We start from the raw sequence: 22,828 nt of genomic DNA, 5'->3' as shown, positions 1-22,828 counted from the left end.
GTTCAACCAGAGAAGTTTACGTTTAGCTTTACAAGCTAATTGATGTTATCTCTTGTTCAGGCAGGAAGTTTTAGCAACATGTGCTAATATTGTTACCCTCTGTTTCGCCAGAGAAGAAATTACTACACTTTTATCTAAAAAGTTTTAGTATTTTTACTTTGTGATAATAAGCTCACAAAATGTTCAGACAGAATACAAGACTGATCACTACAACTGAAAAAGGTAGTTTAACAACTCCTTTATTGTCAGATCAGGATTTCAAATCGCTGCTAAGACAGCACATGGACTCAATAACAGAGTCAGTCAGGCTAAATTTGACAAAGAAATTTAGCATTGACCCAGATAATGTTTGGACATTAGATGAATGCAAGAAAGTGCTTGATGCATGCATTCGCAAAAACAATGTAAAAGGCATTATCTGCTGCTACAGAGAATTCAGTTTATCTCGAGCTAAACAACAAGCTCAAGCTAAATCAGAATTAGAGAAACAGATCCAAGAACTTCATGCTAAGATAACCTCATTAACAAAACAACTGAACCTCAAGAAATCAAAAACTGACATTGAGGAGGTTAGTCAGCCTGATAATAAGCATCCTGACTTACAAATTGTCTCTGAAACAGACATTTCCATCCAGTCAGATAGCGATTTACCTATAGGCTCAGTAGAGGTTTGTGGTGCCAGAAGATCTAAGAGAACTGAGAGTTCACACAACAACACTTCTGTTGTTCAAATTCAATCAGTTTCCAGAACACTAGGACCTAGAGAAATAGATAGACTGTCTCAAAGCTTACCATCAGCACGCACAAATTTTTCAGAGTTTAGCAGAGCACTAATCAGCAAAATGCGTCTTTATGACATGACATTAACAGAAGTCACCCAGCTAATGTCTCAAATTCTCACTGAATCTGAATCCAACAGTTTTGAGCATACTGTGACCTCTAAATTACAACATGCCAGTAAGGATGATTTGAGAGAGGGTGTTTTGAAAGCTCTAAAGAACATTGTTGGCCCAAAGATCGACTGGTCAAAAGTGACTTGTTGTGTGCAAAGGAAAGATGAATCTGTGAATGAATTCACTGAGAGATTTTGTCAATCAGCCATAACTTACAGTGGATTAGCTGATAATTCGGACAGTGTGCTAAATGATAAGGGACCCCTAGTCCGCATCTGGTCAGATGGCCTCGCAACTGAATACAGACAAGCTTTGCCATTTCTTAATATCACCTGGTCTTCCACCACTCTCAGAAATAATATGAACAGTTTAGCTTTGTGGGAAAGAGACTCTTACATCAAAGACAGAGTCAGATTTGAAGCAGCTGCCACTAAGGTCAACACAGAAAAGACATCAAATCACAAATGTCTTAGGAAAAATATCTGTTGTCATTACTGTGGTAAAAAAGGACATTGGATGAGGGAATGTAGAAAGAATAAAAAGAACTTTAAAGAGATGAACAAAAAAGAATTATTCTATTGTCTTTTTAAAAAAGAATAATAGAAACTTCTTCCTTTGTATTAGGGAACTCTGCTTAAGTCCACTTACAGCCTTGAATGTGTTTAACACATTTTCCAATCACTACCCATTCAATGTTATGATGTCTGATAGGACTGATATTTGTTGAATGATAGTTTGTGTCTCACATTTTAAAGTTTGCCCACCACACTCAGGGACAGAACAGGACACACAAACCAGTGAGGAGCCCAGGGCAGAACTGAAAGCAACAGGCTTCAGGGGCCGCAACCTGTGGTGAAGACTCCCTTTTTCCCCATTTATCCTCACCTCACTGTTTTATAGGTGTCATAACTTTAAGATTAGGAGACAGAAAATACACAACTCTATACGATCACCAACTTAACACAACCACTATATCACCTGAATAACTAGACACATGAACTGTATGATCATACAAGTCTATGCATGAATACTGCTGGTCTGCTGTTTCCTTGTTTTCTTGTGTGCAGGTAAACACATAAACACTGCATCTTCTGAAGAAACACTCTGAACCAGAGCATCACTACGGAGATCCATGCATGACAGGAAGTCATCAGATCAACTCTGTGCTGGAGAAGAACCACAAGAAACACACCTCACAAAAGACTGAACACTATTCAGAAGCCATGGACTTTCAGAAGATCTGCAGTTTAACTACATGATTTTTGTGTCATCATGTAGGATTTATGACATTACAACTGATTGTCATAAACGTGTGAACAGTTTTGAAATCTACACTTACATCTACGTAGATATTAAAATGACACAGAATAAGTTTAAATGTGCCTGTAACTTTTTCCAAGTTACATGACTGGAAGATGGGGCTTCTGTTATCAAACAGAAGCCATTGAATGGTTTTAGGAAAGCTTACAAATTTATATTTTTTTTGTGAGAGTTTTTAAATAACTCTTAAAGGGGGAACTGTGGAAATATAAATTTATATCATCTAATTTCAAATTAACAATAATCTACGTATAACTAAAAAGTTATATTCTCTGGTTGTTAATTATATTATTTCATTGACATGCCAGCTTGGAGGGTTATTTAACCTTTGCCTTGCTGACTACAGGCTAAGCCAAAGTGATGCAATTATCAGTTTCACAGCATGGGGTGTCTATTGTTTTCTCTTTTCAATCAAATGGTCAGGCGGTTTCTGTCTCCAGAACATGATGAGATTAGACCAGAAAAAGCAGTTTACCCTGCTGACTCCAACTCTTAATTTGCATGCTTTGTTTAGCCATGTCCCCTCCTCCTAACAGGACAATATAGACAGGACATCTTTGTCTTAATCAGACTATTTGCAGACTTGTGTGAGACTTGTGAAAGAACTTGCAGACTGCGGACCTCTAGTAGGCTCTTGCAGACACATGGACATCTTAAAGACGCTGTATGACTGCAGATTAACCAACACGTCTCAATAAAGGAATCCTGCTTGTTTCGAGACTCCTGGACTGGGTTCTCTCTTCTTTTTCGCTCATTTTTTTTTTTCAACAGCGGGCATCCGGAGACTCGCGAAACTTCCCGCCCTACTCATAATTCTCTCTTCATATAGCTGTAAGCCTATTACATATCCGCTCCAGGGTTCGTTTCAATCGAGCCGAGACCACCTCATTCAAGCGATCTCGGAGCGATTACTTTGGTGTGGAACAAAGCGTGATTGCCCTTTTCACATATGCCAAACGAACCGTGCTAACTGGGCAAACGAGACACGTTCCGAAACAAAAGTGTAGGTGTGAAAGCACCCTTAATTACTCTGTTGTGGTAATACTATAGTTGCTATGGTAACACAACAAGTGTAATATAAACAAATGATCCAGTGCTGTAGTTTTTTTTTACAATATGGGGTAGATTGTACTACAATTCACCACACTTTACTGTAGTAAAACTGCACTTTATATTTAATTTTATGAGTTCACTATTCTTAATACGACAGTATGCTTAAGCATTCATTGTAAATGCTAGCCTAAAACATAGACAATGTACCTTACACTCAAAAACACTAGTATTTATTATAGAATTTATCTTAACGTGTAAGTAAATAGTGTAGCAATATATAAGCCATATAAAAATTCTTGGGATAACAATTAAATAGGAGGATCTCTGGAGAGCAACAGAACGAAAGGAAGAGGAAACACAAGGCACAGATTGTGAGTCTGCATCATCTGACGGAGCGAGAGCAGGTCGTTAGCACGTGAGCAGCCCAGCCAGTGTTGAGTTAAAGAGCATATTGTAGGTTAGACACCCCAGTGAGACAATGTGTGTAAGAGTAAAGTAAGAACTAGATTTTCTTTAAAATATATGTTAAAGTTTATTATTAAGCCGTTTGGAGTCGTTTTTAGTCACGGAAATTTACTTCCGCATCTGAAAAATCGCCAGACCGGAAGTGACGTCGGATAAGGGAGTTCCCGCAAATAACACTATGAAGACAATGGATCGCGGTGCGCGTTTGGATGCCGAGATAAGATATTCTGAGAGACTCACACAAACAACAGACCACAGTCAGCAGTCTGACAGCAGTCAGAGAAGTGTAATTTAACTCTATTGTGAGGGAGAACAGAGCAGGTTCATAGTGAGACCAGTGTTGGCTTACAGAGAGATATGCATGATAACGAAATCTTTTCTGGCAATAGCAAAGCTAGAATTAATCATCTATAAATATTAATACTTACCAGTAACAAAAACTAATGAGCATCTAACAGAGTGATGCCACATTGACCATATTTTTTAATAGTAGATAAGTGAACACAAAACACAAATAACACAGAACATCTGGAATAATGCAGAAACATGTAAACAAGGTACTGGAAAATCTTTTTATTATACAAAAGGTTTTCGGAGCTTTTGTATTATAATAAAAACAACATCAAATATTAAAACAATTAAAATAAGTTTTTAATTCATGTTCAAATTCTAAATGCAACTCAAGTTCAAGTTTTATTTATATAGCACAAAATCATAAGCAGTGTTAATACCAGCATTTTTACTCTTTATATATGTATACGTAATCTGTGTGAGTGTGTGTATACTGAAAGAAAAATATATCATCTGACCCATTTAAAAGTAAACCTAAAATAATGTTTCAGTAAGTTGGCCAACATTTATGTGACATATCATGTCTTTAATGTGTGTTAAATTGTGAATGCTGTGTAAAAAGATGCCGACAGCCTCATCCTTGTAAACCCGCTGGAAGGATCTAGAAAGGAGAGCAAATGAAGTGCAAAGTTCTGCATTCTCGTCGAGCCTGTGAAGACCTCCGCGACACTACCCGCACCATCCGCGTCCTCAGTTATGTCCGCGCATAGGGCGGCAGAATAGAGAGGCTGGCGTCCACGACACTACCCTCACCACCAGCGTCCTCAGTTATGTCTGCGCATAGGGCAGCAGAATAGAGAGGCTGGTGTCCGCGACACTACCCTCAACACCCGCGTCCTCAGTTATGTCCGCGACACCTTCTCAGTTATATCCGCGCATAGGGCGGCGTCCGCGACACCTTCTTCACCACCCGCATCCTCAGTTATGTCCGCGCATAGGGCGTCCGCGACACTACCCTCACCACCCGCATCCTCAGTTATGTCCGCGCATAGGGCGGCAGAATAGAGAGGCTGGCGTCCGCGACACTACCCTCATCACCCGCGTCCTCAGTTATGTCCGCGACACTTCCTCAGTTATATCCGCGCATAGGGCGGCATCCGCGACACCTCACTCACCACCTGCGTCCTCAGTTATACATTTTAAAATTCACCGTATGATTTAGAATATAACATAATACAGAAAACCCAGCCACATTTGCAGACCCCTGGATAGTGAATTGCAAACCATCTCACAAAACTTATACAGTAGACTGTACCGTGTACAGTCTCATTTTTATCGAGCTGCATCTCCGACTGATCCAGGAGTGTTTCTCGCCGTTCGCGTCAGCTATAAGTCTTATCGAATTCATCCCATTTCACGGACCAAAATAGCGACAGGAATCTTGTGGACTTGATCTGTTGACAGGCTGGAGTTTGTGCTGTTACCATAAACATAATAATATAGCATGATGATGATAAATTACGGCAAAACTAACAACCATTTCTGCTATTAGCTCCTCTGCCCCACTGTATGCAGCGCGCGTCTGTCAGATAAGTCCCGCTTCTGACGTCACCGGGGTGGATAGAAAAAACAGCGGAAGTGGGAAAACAGACACATTTTCTTTAAATTTGTGCACTGGCACTTCATAAAACATTTTAATATGGTATTTTATGGTATTATAGAGTACTTTCACAAACGATTTTTCCTTTTTTTGAAACAGTTTTTTAACCTACAATATGCTCTTTAACGCGAGGAGTTTTGTCCACAGAGGAAACCGGCACGTTCACTCGCTCGTATTACATGAATGAGCTTACGACATTTGTCAGTGAAATAACGCCATATACACTTACATATACACTTGCGAATGCACTGTCTTATGCCATTTTCATCTATTTTCCGCTGCGCATACTGCAAACCGGGCTGAGCCAATAGCCCGGACCTTGAGCTCAGAAGCTGAAATCATTCCACGTTCAAAGTAAAAAGGTCCCATAGCCAGAGGGAGATTAATGACAGCATGCGCATATATTCTCTAGCCACTACCAGGAAATAGAACTGCGGTATTTTTATTTGTTAATGTCTTGCGGGCGAAAAGTGTGTTGTAACGCACGCGTTACTGAACATGTACTGAGTAAAATATTACTGAAAATGTATTAGTAATGCCTTACACTACTGCGTTACAGGAAAATGTAATACATTACTGTAATACATTACTTTTGTAACGCATTACTCCCAACACTGCTCATATACTACGGACAATTTAGCCTACCCAATTCACCTGTACCGCATGTCTTTGGACTGAGGGGGAAACCGGAGCACCCAGAGGAAACCCACGCGAAGGCAGGGAGAACATGCAAACTCCACACAGAAACGCCAACTGAGCCGAGGTTCGAACCAGCGACCCAGCAACCTTCTTGCTGTGGGGCGACAGCACTACCTACTGCGCCACTGCCTCGCATTAGTTATATTAGATGTAACATTATGTTTTTACAAAGGTGTGAGAGAGGTTTATGGGTACTTTGTGTCAAAAATGATTGATTGATTGATTGATTGATTGATTGATTGATTGATTGATTACCCTCATAAACATACTCTATTAAAGGCAAGTTATTAGTGACGGTTTTTGTGTGTGTATTGGGCAGTTATGTGCTTTAAACATTTAAATGTGTACAAGTTTAGAAAGAGGGGAAAGGTTGCTTTTATTTCAAGAGAAGGTGTAAACTTTCACATGAATGCTTTTTGACAGTTTGTTTTGTTTTTCTTTTTTTAGTTTAGTTAAAAAGTGTTAAAGCGTACTATTTAAAACAAAAAACAAAACGATGTCAGATTTAAAATGTTGGTAGAGTAAATAGTAAGAGTATTTGTTAAAGAAGAAACAAAGATGTATCTTACATTTCACGGAGTGAAATCAGTGTTTAGTCTTTGTTTTACCAGAGAAAAAAGCTGTGAAAGCGCTGTGAAGACTCACACATGCGCACACACATGCCCATACATACATACATACATACACACACATGCCTCTCATACACAGCCGGATTTGAGATAGAAAAAGCAAATAGGTTTTAAAAAGTTAAAAAAATAAATAAAGAAAAGAAAGAAATAAACTCTTGAAAGTAATAAAAACACGTTTTAGTTTTTAAAATGAGTCGATTAGCTAAAAAAAGCTAATGACAGCCTGCAAGTAATGCAAGTAAAATGTTTTTAAAATGCAAGTATATGTTAAAGAAAAAAGATTTAGTTGATCTTATGGAATATCCGAACTTAGATCCTCACTTGTTCAGTGATTGTGAAAGAATGATAGGAAACTGAGTCTAAGACAACGCCCATAACTCCTCTATTCCACCCTCAAAATAAGTAACTAAATACTTATCTTACGGAGAAAGCAGCAAAAATGACTGCTTTCTCCTCAAGCCAAAGACAATAAGTAAACCAAAAAAAGTGAAAAGACGTAATCGGATAAATCTTCAAATGGAAAAATGTAGTGTCAAACGTAATCCCTCCTCAAACTCTTCACCATCAGCCTTTAACCACACCTCTGACTCTTCTTTTTTTCCTAAAAAATCTTCCTATTCACCCTAGACGGACCGGCAGGCAGCACACACGCACACACTAACTCTCTATTGTCTAGTCAAACTTAAGCACATAATGTCAAAACCACAATGTTTCATATTTTTCAATGAAAACAAAAGGAGGCAGTTATGCTAATGATTAGGATTGCAAAGATTGAAGATGACGGTATAAATATGTGTACGATGCCTTAACAATTTTGGTGTCGGATATGTTTAAGCTGTTAATATCACAATCAAAAAAGGAAGTCTTATTTTATTAAGATAAATTATTTTGTAAAGATATTGAAACAACTATTGCTAAGGTGATGCGAATGATGGTACATTTTTCCAATTGAAGATTTATCCGATGTGTCATTGCGTCCTCAAGAGTTCGGTCTCTCATTCAAACTTGCTGAAACTTGAAAAACAAAAATCTGAACTTAAAAGGAAAGGATGCACCACCGGCCGGACTTACCCTACATGATATTGAGAGACCCATTCAGATAGTCCTATCGTATGTCGGCCACCACGGCTCAAATTTCAGATATCTCCGTTTTTCTTCCATTTCTTACACTTCCATTGACACAGAGCACTGGCCATTTTAAACCGAAAAAATGTCTCTTTTTTCAAAATAACGTTTTGGCATTTTCAAAATGTAAAACAATGCATTGGTGAAGAGACAAAGTTGTTTTTATTCAAGAAAAGTTGTTCATTACACATACACAGACACAGACAAAGACATTATAGTAAGCCAATGTAGCGTATTCTTTTAGTCTTGTAGTATTTTTTTTTACATTGATTTCAGTAAATATATAAAACACAGTAATTTAATTTACACCATATAAAACATAAAACCATAAAAAACATGACATCTGTAGTCTAACTTATTAAAATTGTTTGTAAAGTAAAAGTGGACCAAGTATTTTAGAACTGTTAAACTATTTTATAAGTGATATAAAAAGAGAACTGATGTAAAACTGGTTATTTTTAAAACAGTAGGCTACAGATAAGATTTAGTGTTAAACAATTTTATAACAAAAGATATTCTAAACAGAGAAACAAGTTTATTTTTAAACAGTACAAATACGATTTTGGGTTTTTTTGGAAAAAAGGAAAAAATCTTAAGTTATTGTTAAACTACTAAATACACAAGCCATCTTTAAAATTGTTGTAAGTGAGAGCTTAGCTATCCCTCTTGTGCATCACCAGAGGGAGCCATCACCTGAATTCTAATCGGACTCTTGGACACAAATTCCCATTCCCCTTCTGCCTGTTACTGATTGTGGCACAGGTGTCTCTCATCCGCTCAGTGTATTTAAACTACACTCACAAAATCACTCAGTGCGAAGTCTTGATTTGCCCAGCATTCATTAGCGTTTACATTCCATTCCTGCCTGATCTGTGTTCTGAACTCTTGCCCGTTTCATCGACTGTGATTGTTATCCATTTTGTTTTGATTGTTTCCTGGTTTGTACCTCTGTTTGTTACTTTTGTATGATTGTGCTAATAAAGCCTGCAAATGGAACCAATGGCTTCTGACTCATCACAACAGAAGACTTCACCAACACAGGATCCAGCACACTTCTCAACAGAACTGTCAGCCCAAGCTACTCAACTAGCAACTCATCATCAGCAGCTCACACGGTTAACTTCACTTACAGAGGAATTAGTAAAAGCTATGCAACAGCCCCTCATGCACAAGCCAGCAGTCTCTCCTTCTGTGCCAATGACAATTTCCACACTACAGACTGCTCCTAGTGCTCCAGCTACTGTAAGTCCTTGATTAGCTTTCCCTAAAAAATTTGATGGCACGCCTTCCCGTTGTAACGAGTTTTTGCTACAATGTAAACTCTTTGTTAACCAGCAATGTATCCTACAGATACCAGCTGAGTGGCAATTGTATGCAACTTACTAACAGGAAGAGCATTAGAACCCCATCTTTGAAACTTTCCTTAAAAAGTTTTGTGAGGTTTTTTAGCATCATATTGACGGGAAAAGCCCGGGTGACCAACTACTGTCCCTCACACAGGGGCGAAATACAGCAGCAGAATATGCCCTCACATTCCGTACTCTCGCAGCACAAACTTCATGGATAGAAGATACACTGAAACTACTTTTTCGCCAGGGGTTGACCACAACATTACAGTCTGAACTGGCTTGTCGTGATGAAAGAAAGAACCTGAATGAACTCATTGAACTCACCATTCGCTTTGACCATCTCATTTGAAGTAGAAGAAACCCCAGCTCCATGTCCCGTCCTGTTCCTGAAAACTCCCATGATGAACCAATGCAGCTGGAGTTCACACGTTTGACCCAAGAGGAAAAAGATAAAAAATTACAGAAACATCTCCGCCTGTATTGTGGCCAAGCCGGACATGTCAAATCCACTTGCCCCGTACGACCCCCCCATTCTCCCATTCGATGAGTTCCTCTACTGGTCCCTCAATTTTTCGTGTAGTCATTCCTTTAACGATTATCCACAACCATGAAAGTATTAGTCAGAAAATTTGCACAATGCCATGAACTGTCTCTCAGCAATTATGACTCCTCTCTTGCAGTGGAATCGTTAGATGGTCGCCCTGTTGGAGAAGGACGAATCTGCAACATCACCACTGAAATGCATCTGCAAGTTAGTTTTACACACTAAACGAATACAGTTATATAAAATTGAATCAGTTAACCATCCAGTGGTCCTGGGTCTGCCCAGGTTACGTCATCATAACCCACACATTTCATGGAGAGAAGGGCAAATTCTCAGATGGAGTGATTCCTGCATGACCTGCGGCTGTGGGTAATGCTTTTACATCAACAGAAGGTGGTGTACGGATGTAACTGTGTTAAAGAAGATGTGCTGTCCTGATGTGGAAGTGCTTTTCATTAACTGTGAGCCTTTTAATTCACTAAGAGAATTTTCCTCATTTATTCTGGTCTGTGTTTACATTCCACCGCAAGCACATGTGAGTACTGCGCTGCAACAGCTGGCTGATCTGATCACAGAGATAGAACAACAGCACCCAGACTCTGTTTTTATCATACTTGGGGACTTTAATCAGGCAAAAGTCACACATGAGCTGCCTAAATTCAAACAGCAAATTACATGACCCACCAGAGACAATAACATTTTGGACCATTGCTACACCACAATAAAGGATGCATATCGCTGCTTTGCCAGAGCCGCTCTAGGACTCTCCGACCACTGCCGGTTCATCTCATACCAACTTACAGGCAAAAACTTAAAACTACTAAGCCAGTATTAAGGGCTGTTAAGAGATGGACCAACAACACAGAGCACGCCCTACAAGCCTGTTTTGAATGCGCTGACTGGGGTGTTTTTGAAGCTGCAGCCACAGACCTGGATGACCTCACAGAGACTGTAACAACATACATTAGTTTCTGTGGGGAGTTATGCATCCATACCAGGACCTATGTATCATATAACAATGATAAACCACAGCAAAACTTAGGCCCCGTTTACACTAGTGCGTTTTAGTTTTAAAACAGCGTTTTAGAATGAAAACGATCCGCGTCCACACTCGCGTTTTATCCAGCGTTTCTGAACTGCTCTCCGTCCACACCAAAACGCTGAAAACGCACATCACGTGACCACACAGACACTCTCGGGCAAGCGCTGCAGCCCATCTACCCAGATGAGAGCTCTGCTAGTTGGACTCCTCATCAAGCATCTCCCGCTGGATCTAATCTCACTATATTTATTAAACGGGATATTTCATTCATCTTGTTGTCTTTATCTAACGACATATTCCTGACTTTGGTCATTGGAATCTATTACTTTTTCTCAGGTAACGTGTTTTGGCTAAGCGCAAAGATAAGTTAATGATTAATGTAACCACGTAGCCTACATTCTGTATATTGACTGATCGCTTGCCTTTATTTCCTATAATGTATAAACTTATTGTATGTTATACATCTATAATGACCATTATCGATTATTAAAACTGATATTCAGCAAAAGAAAGGGTGTGTTTCATATTTTTCACTGAAATTGAAAGGTGGCAGTTGTTATCGGCTTCGTTTTGTTATAAATATCCACACAGTAAAGATGACGCTCATGCAGCACGACGCCTCAACATTTCTGCTGTCTAAGTTGCTAATATTAAAATGAAAATAGGCAGTTCCTTAAATCATGTTTACGTTTTATTGTTGAGAAAGTAAAACAACGTAGCCAGGGTGATGTGAATGAAGTTATAAAGTACACTGTTCCCTTTAAAGATTTACCCGTGTCCTCGGTATAGTCTGTTGTCCATATCAAACTAAGAGACTGCAGCCTTGATCAAACTTGCGAAGTCTGAACTTACAAGGAGAGAATGCAGGACTGAACTGTGTGTGTAGGCTACTTAATATTTAGGAAAAGCCCCAATCAGAGAGGCGAATGTCTGCAGCCCCGCCTCCGTTTTCAGATGTCTCCGTTTTCCATCATCCACACTGAGACGGAGCAGCAGCGTTTCAGAATGAAAACGGCCTCTCCAGCGTTTTCGAAACGCTCCGTTTTTGGCGCTCGAGAACTTCGGCGTAGTGTAGACAGTTGGCGTAACCGTAGCAAAACTTATGCGTTTTCAAACTAAAACGCATTAGTGTAAACGGGGCGTCAGACAGCTTTGTCAAGCCAAAGAGGATGCCTACAGGAGTGGTGACAGGATCTTGTACAATGAGGCCAGGAACACATTGACAAAGGAGATTGGTGTGGCTAAGAAAAACTATGCCAAAAACCTGCAAAAACAGTTTTCAGCTTACGGCCCTGCATCAGTGTGGAGAGGCTTAAAAGGATTTACTAATTACAAGACACCATCCCTTAGCATCGACAGCAACAAACATCTTGCAAACGAGCTGAATATGTTCTACTGTAGATTTGACACCTTTGACCAGACACCTTACACCCACCCGGACCATCTCCCTACACAGCCATCAACACCACATCAACACAGCCCAGACCATCTCCCTACACAGAAGAAAAGGAAACCACCAGGGCTAGACGGTGTTTCACCAGCCTGTCTAAGAACCAGCGCAGACCAGCTGGCTCCTATTTTCTCAAAGATCTTCAAAAGATCATTGGAACAGCTCAAAATTCCATCCTGCTTTAAGCGCTCTACTATCATCCCAATCCTGAAGAAGCCAAAGATCACTGGACTCAACGGCTACAGACCTGTTGCCCTAACATCTGTGGCCATGAAGTCATTCGAAAGACTAGCATATCTGATGGACATTACTGGACCCCTGCTTAACTGCCTACAGTTTGCCTATAAAGCAATCCGGTCTGTGGATGATGCAGTCAACATGGGGCTGCATTATACCCAACAACATCTGGACAAACCAGGGAACTACGCAAGGATTCTGTTTCTGGACTTCAGTTCTAACTTTAACATCATCGTCCCATCACTGCTGGAGTACAAACTCACCCAGCTCTCTGTTCCTAGCTCTGTCTGTCAATGGATCACCAGCTTTCTGACAGATGGACAACAGCTAGTCAGAATGGGCAAAATCACATCCGATAGCTCCACCATCAGCACTGGTGCCCCCCAGGGATGTGTTCTCTCCCCACTGCTCTTCTCCCTGTATACCAACAACTGCACTGCAAAAGACCCCTCCATCAAACCCATGAGGTTTGCAGACAACACTACTGTAATCGGCTTTATCCGGAACAGTGACAAGTCTGCATTCAAACAGGAGGTGGAGCGGCTGGCGTTTTGGTGCAAATACAACACCTAGAGCTGAACACACTCAAAACAGAGGAGATGATAGTGGACTTAGGATAGTGGACTTTAGGAGAAACCCCCCTGCACTAACCCACCAAAATCACTCTAGACGCCTCGCATCCAGCACACTACCTGTTCGAACTGTTACCGTCTGGTTGGCACTTCAGAGCACCAAGCACAAAAACAGCCAGACACAGGAAAAGTTTCTTTCCTCAGGCCATCTACCTCATGAACAGTTAAATATCCCCCAACTGTGCAATAAATATGTGCAATACTTTCTCATACACACTTGTACACAGCACCTTATTTTAATATACAATGCAATACTTTCTACATTCACATTTGTACACAGCACCTTATAATCTGTATATTTATGACAAACCTGTACATACAAATCAACATCCAGATTTCTTGACTAACTGAATCTCTGTTTAATGTTTATCGTCTTTTTTCATATTTATTTTGTGTTGTCACTTGTCACTTTATGTACACTGGAAGCTTCTGTAGCCAAAACAAATTTCTTGTGTGCGTGAAGCACACTTGGCAATAAAACTGTAACAAATATAGCCGACAAGACACATAATTATTTTGCTTTTATTCCACAACCGAGCCAACTTTTGCCCAAGGAAGACTAGAAACCTGATTCCAAGGTATTTACGACCCAAAAGGAATGTGCTCACAGCAAAGCACAACTGAATTGAACAGGATTTCTTTAAGCTGCTTGTTTAAGACTGATGTTTTCATATAAACTTTACTCTCTTTGTGTAATCATGTGTTTTGCAACGTTTCCCTTGCTCTTGTATTAACATTTTGATTTTAATACTGTTGCATAAAATGTTTAACTGTACCGAAGCTATACAAGCTCTTATACTGTTATACTGTTCGTGTTTAGACTTTTCATAAAGCTTACTTGCTGTACTAATTGATCGTTGACATTTTATGTTAATACGAGTGCAACATATTAACATTTTAAGAGACTTTAACATTTCTGTCCCGATTTGTATAAAATTTGCCTATGCAAATTCTTCTGCCTCGGACAGGTTAGTTTCTAATTAGTCAACTTTTCATCGAGGTTGGATCCGAACCCGCCCTATATAAGCTTGTGACCAAGCTACGCCTCTCTCTCTCTCCCAGCACCAAAGCTCTCTACTCGCTGTTCTGAAACTTCTTCTCTCCTGAACCCGGCTCTGCTCTGAAACACGCTGCTCTGAAACTTTTCTTCAAACTCTCTGCAACTTCTTCAGAAACTAAGAACGAGACCTAAGCAGAGAAACCTCCAAGAAAGCAGGCGGAGACCCAGACAGAAAGGGTTAATCACACAGCTTGGACATTTCACATCTCAGATAGGCTACCTTAAGCCTAGTTCACACTACAGGATTTTAAACATCAGCAGATTGCTGTGCCGTTCACACTACATGACTTGACTTTGTGTCTTTAATCTCTGTGGTGTTCACACTACGCAACACTCTGTGAATGATCCACAAAAGGGGGGTCACACACTACATGATCTGACAACAACTCATTCCCCAACAGCTCATTCAAGCTACCAAACCACAGCCAATGAAATTTTGAGGGAGGAGTCGTCTGAAAAAGCTAAACACTATTGGCTGCTTGTGTGCTGATGACATCACTGACAGCGTTTCAAGCTTTGGAGAAAGCATTTAAAAACATCGTCAAATCAGCTGATTTATCAGCGGATTAATCACTCATCTGCAAGGTTCCAGTGGATAGATACACAGAGAGTTTTTAATTTTTGTAATTTTATAACTCTTTGAAATAAAACTAACAAATAACACCCTGCCGTTTTCTAACTATCAGTGTCTTTTTTCTGACATTGTTATTTTTTTATTACAAAACAGTAAAGAACTGAGCATTTCTGCCTTAAATTATCATATTGGTCAAAATGACTGCATGCATGTCTGATACTTTTCACTGTGACTTTAAATATGTGTGCATTTCCTTGCCTAGCAACTTCCTGCTAACATAAACAAAACTTTCTGATGGCAAAAACATCAATTTACTTCAGATATCTTTCAAAACAGCAGATTCTGTGCTGTGATATAGATCCTGTTTGAAAGTGAAAATGAAAGCCAAGACCTTTAAGTGTTTTAGTATCTTAACGACATATTTATAGGCTGTATTACCAAAAACAAATTATATTTTTAGGGTAATGGTGTCATTAAATATGATGCCAGACATTCAAAGCTTAATTTTAATATCTCAATAATAGCTTTGAATGTAAATATGATGTGACAGTATGGCGTTTTATATGAGAACGGTCAGAATGAGCAGTATAGTAATTCTAATAGTTACAGAATCCTAGTTCCACTGTTAATATAGCCTACTCTCATGTCTGTGCTAACACAGAATGAAGCGAGTGCACCGATGCCCATTGTGACCAATCACAGATGTTTCTGCTGAGCTCCTGAACACACAAGCATTCAGCTCATGCTGATATGCTCTCTCATTGGCTGAAGCTCCTCACTACACATGACCACACGTGGGGTTGAGTCGGCCGACTGCTCTGGAATATTTAGCATGCTAAATGTTGGATTTCCGTCTGCGAGGTGTCGGCGACGCGTCAGCGAGCCTCGTTGATGCGTTGTTCAGTAGTTCACACATAAAGAGCGGCGAGTGCCGTGCACCCGCAGATTTCTTCCCGATCACAGCCCGATCTGTCGGCGAGCTCTTTAACTTCCAAATCGGGCTCAAATCAGGCTTAAAATCCTCTAGTGTGAACTAGGCATTAGTTCTCAGACTCACCCCCTCCAACCCTCGTGAGAGCAAAGGAACAACCAGCAGAACCATGTGCTCAACCAAGGGAGCCTCCTTACAACACGGACAGACACAAGTATCCACTTTCTTCCAACATCTAAACTGGTGTAAACTAAATTTAACCCTAAAAGGACCCTAGAAGGGTTATATTGAATTTGACTGTTTGGTTTGCTTGGTTTGCTCTTACATACTCCGAGGTTTTCCCATCATTACATCCTCTCAACCTCTTACTTCATGTTCTTTACTATTTACTACACTTGTATGAATGTGTGTTTGTGTTAGGTGTTAGTTTATGTTAGATTAGTCAATAAAGTTTATTTTGTATAAAGAAAGGTGCCTGTGTGTATTTATGAATCTAATGTTTAATGATCTTGTTACCCTGCTCAAACTTAATGGGTTTATGTTTGATAGCATCGCTGGACGATTCGTTTGTTCGGATCAAAAAAGTCAATTCGTTTGAAGCCCCGTTCAAATGAATCTTCCACCCCTTTAAGCTAGTCCGCTATATATATATATAATGGTCCAGAAGACACGCGAGCACTGTAATCTAAATCATAACTCTCAACATTATAACAGCGGAAAAGGCGCAGGAAGAATAACCTTGAGCTAATTTACTACAGTAATAATGATGTAGGTATGCAAGCACTCAAATATAATTTGTTACAGATAATTAATGTAGATATGCGTGCAAAGTTAACCTACATTATCGTTATAATTTGCTACATGTTTATTGGTGGAGAATAAACAAAGCATTAAATATTTTACAAAAACTGATTCTGATTCTGACTCACTGCATACAACCCCTACATAAAATTCCTTGTCAGAGCGCTTACACTAGCCATCACTCCAGAAGATGAACAGGAACCCATTGTATACCATTATTTAATCAAAGCCTTTAGCGGACAGAAAGCCACTCAATTACCACCACATCGCTCCAGTGACTGCGCCATTGAATTACTTCCTTGATTTGTACCTTCTAAGGAAGAATTTTCCCTCTCTCTCAACCCGAGTCGAAGGCCATGGCTGAGTATATCTAAGAGGAGTTGCCTAAAGGCTTGTTCCAAACCTCTACTTTCACAGCATCCGATGGATTCTTCTTAGTTAAAACGAAAGATGGCAGTTTACAACCATCAAGTTCCGTTATCCCTTACCCCTCATTCCTCTTGCATTGGAACAGTTGAGAGTGGCTAATTACTACACCAAGCTCGATTTACACAGCACATACAATCTCATCAGGATCTGTGCTGGAGATGAATGGAAAACAGTGTTCTCCACCACTAGGGGGCACTTCGGCCTAGCCAACTGTCCATCTGTATTCCAATCATTTATAAATGACGTATTTTGAGATATGTTGGACAAATTGGTTATCATCTACATCGATGACATCCTCATCTATTCTAACACCAGGAAAGAACACATCACACACGTACGTCAGGTGTTACAGTGGATGATCCAACATAAATTATATGCGTAGGTTGAGAACTGTAAGTTTCATCAGACACAGGTTGCTTTTCTGGGTTACATCATCAGTGCGGAGGGGATTGCTATGCATGACTCTAAAGTACAGGCGGTACAACAATGGCCATTACACAAAACTCTGAAGGAACTATAGCGTTTTTTGGTCTTTGCAAATTTCTACAGATGCTTCATCAAAGGTTTCAGCTCCGTAGCAGCTCCATTAACCGCCATGACAAAAAGAAACTCGACTAAACTATCATAATCTCCCTAAGCTCATCACACCTTCTCCAAGCTCAAAACCCGATTTACCACTGTACCCATTCTCTGCCATCCTAATCCGGATCTACCTTTCATTGCGGAAGTGGACGCATCGAACACAAGAGTCGGGCGGTGTTATCCCAAAGCCAGGGCAAACCCTCTAAAAATTTTAGTGATTGGATATTAAATTGCGGGGAGGAGTTTCCTCATCTCAGCTCATGGATTAAGAGGCACAGACAGTCAATTCGGCAGGATATAAAACGCACATAAATTATTTAATCGCAAAACCGAGAAATCCGCAATTCACAAGTGCGTATTGAACCGTGGATGTCGTACCGTACGGTTCAATATTATATTGAGAACTGTGGCATCCCATATATATATATGTGTGTGTGTGTGTGTGTGTGTGTGTGTGTATATATATAAATATGTGTGTGTGTGTGTAATTTATTTTACTGCCAAGCTATGGTCCTATATATTAAAAAGTATTTACATTTTGTAGTATTAGAATTTTAGAGCACAAATTAAAATCGCTTTTAGTTATAGTTGACAACACTACCACTAAACCACTGCCACTTTTTTCTTAAAAAGTTCAACTGAAATGATATATTTTTTAATGAAAATATAATTGATTGCCCCATCTGTATCTGGTTTATGTTTAAATGTAAAAAATAAATATGTGTCCCTCTGAAAATTTGAAATAAGTTAACATTTGGTGTTCCAATAAAGCAGATGGTAGAATATTTAAGATTTGTAAAATTGAAAAGGAGAGAAGTAATTTTACACTAGTTCTAAAAAAAAAACTAAAAAAAAACTTATGGTTAATGAGAGATTTTTCAATCAAAGGAAGCATATTAGTAATCAAAACTCAAAGTTTGTCACATTTAGTTTATAACACTCTAGTGTTAGATATTCCACAATATACTTTTTTGTTCAACTTATATGTGTCTTGATTCAGGTGTGTCTAGATGTTGTCATTGTGTCTTTGTGATTCCCCATGTGTTGTGTTCCATGTGCTTTTGTTTATCTCACGTGATTCCTTTGTGCTGTTTTCGTGCCGTTTGCTAATGTTAATTAGTTATACCTTTGTTACACCCCTGTATGTATTCTGTTTAATCATGTCTTGTGTATTTCTACCCCTAAGTTAAGTTTGTTTGTTGTCTGGTGTTGTATTGTCACCATCTTCTGCCTGCGGTTTGGTGGCCAGTTTTTGTTGTGATTGGTTTTGTAAAAAAATACTTTTTATTTTTCAATAATTCCTGAGATCTGTGCATTTGTGAGTGAGCCTACCCAAGACAATATGAAGAAACAGACCACATTATTTAAAAAAGATAATTATGTGCAATCCAATTAAAAATGTTGATCTCGGTGTTCTTGACTTTAGCATTGCTAACTGTGTATTTAAAACAAAATATTTTTAAGCCATCTCCCCTGAACCCCCGGCTTTTAAATTTTTTAAGTGGTGTAATTTTGATATTAACAAGGTGCCTTCCTTTTTTCATAAATGAGCATGTTTACTATGGATGCTTTATTATAAGGATACGTTTTCTCCACATTAATCATATGGAACACTGTTACGACCTCCTCATTGAAATCGGACAACAAAAGGATCTATATGTAGTTTATTTATTATACATAAAACTAATAGAACAACAAATTAGGAACAAACAAATGTCTAGGGATAAATAAAGAAATATATAACTTTACATGATATAAATAATGGCAAATGAAACCATAAGTATACAGAATTAAAAAGATGGTGTTGACACAAGGATGGCCAAGTAGCCACACTGTCCTCCAAAAGCTAACACAACACTTTTGATTTAAACAAATTGGTGAGCAAGCAGGCACCCAGGATCTGCCACATCCTAACTGGAATCCTGAGGTCGTCACAACCATCAATGTGTAAACTTTACAAATAAGTTCTTATTTGATAAGACTTTTATCACTCTTATCTGATAATACATCTAATTCTCTGAATCTAATCTTTTACATACTAATCAGTTCATATGAAAATTATAGGTAATTAATAGACTAACTAAAACGTAATGTAGAACCACATTGTTGCCTAAATGTAATCTATTTTGTAATACTTTATTTAAGCAGATTAAAAAAAGTTTGGAGTTTGCCTAGTCAATACTGGCTCACCAATAAGGTAAAAAAGTGACATATAAACAAATGAATTTTATTTATCCAGTGAAGCAAGTTGTTAAAGAAATATTTTAGAAACATGGAATCTACAGGCATACATATTTTGTGAATTATGTATATACATATATATATATATATATATATATATATATATATATATATATATATATATATTTAGATGGAGAGAACATATTTTTAAAGATGCTACTGACTTGACATTTTCACTGGATGTTGGTAACAACCAAATAAGTCCATTTAAACAAAGAAAACAATAATTAGTTTTACAAATGAAGAGACACAGGGAAATGATATTGAACAAATAGAGAAAGAAAGGTGAGTTACAAAGGTAGTGAAAACCCAAACAGCAGATGAAATCTCTCAGTAGTTATTCAGCAACATACTGCCCTTCATCAAGACCAAAACACAGCCAAGGAAACTCTCAAAAGGTTTCAGAAAAAATCTACCTGAAGAATGACCTAGTCAGTCACCTGACTTGAATCCAATAGAAAACACAAAAGAAATAGAATTTGATAGACTAGACTGACCATCAGAACCATCAAGATTTTTACACTGTTAAAATTTGTGAATAAAAATCACACCTGAGCAATGCATGTGACTTCATTTTTCTTTAAACTGCCATCACCTAAAATGCCTTTTATATAGAGTATTAAATACATTCAGTAGTTCAGTACAGTAGTTATTACATAACTAGTTTTTTGTTTTGTTTTTGTTTTTAATTTGTATGTTTGTGTTGTTTGGATTTTTCCCCAAACCTTCTTCAATTCCATCTCAGAAAGAAATATTGTACTTAGAAATATTGTTTCAAGGAAAAAACACATTGATTATGTATTTACATTTACATTTACATTTAGTCATTTAGCAGACGCTTTTATCCAAAGCGACTTACAAATGAGGACAAGGAAGCAATTTACACAACTAAGAGCAACAATGAATAAGTACTAAAGGCAAGTTTCAGGTCTGTAAAGTCTAAGAAGGGAAGTGTTAGTAGTTTTTTTTTTTTTTTTTTTTTTTTTTTTTTGTACAATTAGTGTGATATTCAAAGAGGCAATTGCAGCTTAGGAAGTGAAGTGGAGACTAAATATTTGATTGAATATTTTTTTTATTATTATTTCCTCGCTGTATACCCAAATGTTTTGGTGTAATGTTGAATATCTAGTATTTAAACGTACAAATTTAAAATAATTCTGTTTTCTTGTAAAGATATTATTTAATATACATTAATAAGACTTTGGAGCAAAATTTGATTATTCATTTAATGATGATGTATTGGAAATATCATGCACACAAACAAAAATGGTCCAATGATAAACCTAACATTATTTTGTTTAAAATTGTTCTCAACCATTAGATTGAAACAAAAAAATAAAAAGCTAAAGGAAGTATGCGGTTTTGGAATTCTTGTGATTTTTTTTCTTGTGATTTTTTTGTGATATCTCCAGTAAATTATTTATTTGTTCCTTAGATGTTAATGTGAAAATTCTTGTTGTGTTCTTGTTATGCAATAAAAATGTGCTAGTTTTGGGGCTACTGCAAAGGGTTAATCAATCTTTGGCCAGACGTCAAACGCTCTCTGCTTCCCCACAGCGATCAGAAGAGAGAGCTGCATGCTTCTTTCTGTGTCTTCGGGTCCATGTTGGAGTTGATCTGCTCTGCTGGGTCATTTCAGGCCACGTATGTCCGATCACAGGAGCAAACATTAAAGTTACAGAGATATCAATGAAGGACATACACACATGCTGTGTTGCAGCTTCGAGGTGAGTCATTATTTCCTGTGTTCTACGCCCAGTGCAATTAAAACGGCATTGCTTCGCTGTAAAATGTATCTGTGTTAAACATCGAGATCCGACACAACTCGCTATGGCTCCGACAGATAACAGCTGTGTTTTTAAAGTACATGAAATATCGTAACCCTTTTTATGTTTCACACGTTTTTGGAAGCGGATGTTGGTTTGCTGCACTTTCAGTGTCTTTCGACAAATAGATTAAGACTGTGAAGGGAGTTACCAAAGCATCACCTTAGCCTACTTTTGCCCCAAAGCGAAATGCTTCATTTTTGACGTTTTCTGTAATCTGCGTTATGTCATTAAACAATAATGGATTTTGTGGTGCTGCTGTGTTTACTACTCTCTGTTGTTGCTGAAGTTGCACGTATGAAATTATCCATACGCTCATGATTGTCATGGTTGTACCGTTTTGCAAACTTTAGTTTGACATAATAAAATTATTATTTATCATATATTATATATCACGTGTGTCATTGTTTTTAAAACATCGTTATTTAAAATATTAATGTAAGTGTTAATCGTATAATAATAGTGTTTACAAATAAGCAATAATTATAATAATGGCTTTTAACAGACATGCGAAGAAAAAGGAATGCTAAAATGTGGAGAATATTAATGTTCCTCCTGACTTTCTTAAGAGAATTTCTCTGCAGCTGGAGGGTAATTTTGGGTCAGCTGTGTGCCATGTGGATTGATGAATAAATTTAAAAGCCTGTTTAAAACTAAAAAGTTTTTGTAATGAAGTAAATTTGATATATATTGCCATTCAACTGGAACGTTTGTAAATGTAGTTGGTTTAAATATGGAGCTATGTTGATTTCTAGAGGATTTGTAGATGCTTCGTTTCCAATGAGTGCTATGGTTCAATACAGTATGGTACGGGTTGCCCTTTATCAGGCTTTTGTATTTACTGCCAAATGGTACCCTTCTGGTGGTGTGGTGTGTGACAAAGTTGTAGTCAGTATCATTCTTGCTCAAAGAAAAGCAAAATAATAGCAGTATGCGTCATTCAAAGCATTTCTCACAGAACAGATGCATTATTTACATAAAAAACTTGTCTAGAT

The 22,828-nt window shown here is 38.3% G+C and overlaps 2 protein-coding genes and 1 long non-coding RNA gene across 35 annotated transcripts in view; 2 read left to right on the top strand and 1 right to left on the bottom strand.

Annotated features, from left to right (window-relative positions):
• Window positions 1–6,680, top strand: part of top2b (DNA topoisomerase II beta) — a 95,483-nt gene extending 88,803 nt beyond the window's left edge. Inside the window, exon 22 of the transcript XR_015516125.2 lies at window positions 6,490–6,680. The gene's annotated coding sequence lies outside the window, so the exon portion shown is untranslated. The remainder of the gene's footprint in view (window positions 1–6,489) is intronic.
• The window catches only part of LOC147832527 (uncharacterized), an 845,986-nt gene that overhangs the window by 506,686 nt on the left and 316,472 nt on the right, over window positions 1–22,828 (bottom strand). The window lies entirely within an intron of this gene.
• Window positions 21,570–22,828, top strand: part of thrb (thyroid hormone receptor beta) — a 160,264-nt gene continuing 159,005 nt past the window's right edge. For 32 of the 33 annotated variants that reach the window (XM_087293936.2, XM_087293928.2, XM_087293919.2 and 29 more), the window contains exon 1: window positions 21,570–21,734. The gene's annotated coding sequence lies outside the window, so the exon portion shown is untranslated. The remainder of the gene's footprint in view (window positions 21,735–22,828) is intronic. The other variant, NM_131340.1, reaches the window with a different exon arrangement.

The sequence above is a fragment of the Danio rerio genome, chromosome 19, assembly GCF_052040795.2.
Source record: "Danio rerio strain M-AB ecotype USA chromosome 19, GRCz13ab, whole genome shotgun sequence".
In the NCBI taxonomy this organism is placed as follows: domain Eukaryota; kingdom Metazoa; phylum Chordata; class Actinopteri; order Cypriniformes; family Danionidae; genus Danio; species Danio rerio.
This window is presented reverse-complemented; position numbering and strand designations above follow the sequence as displayed.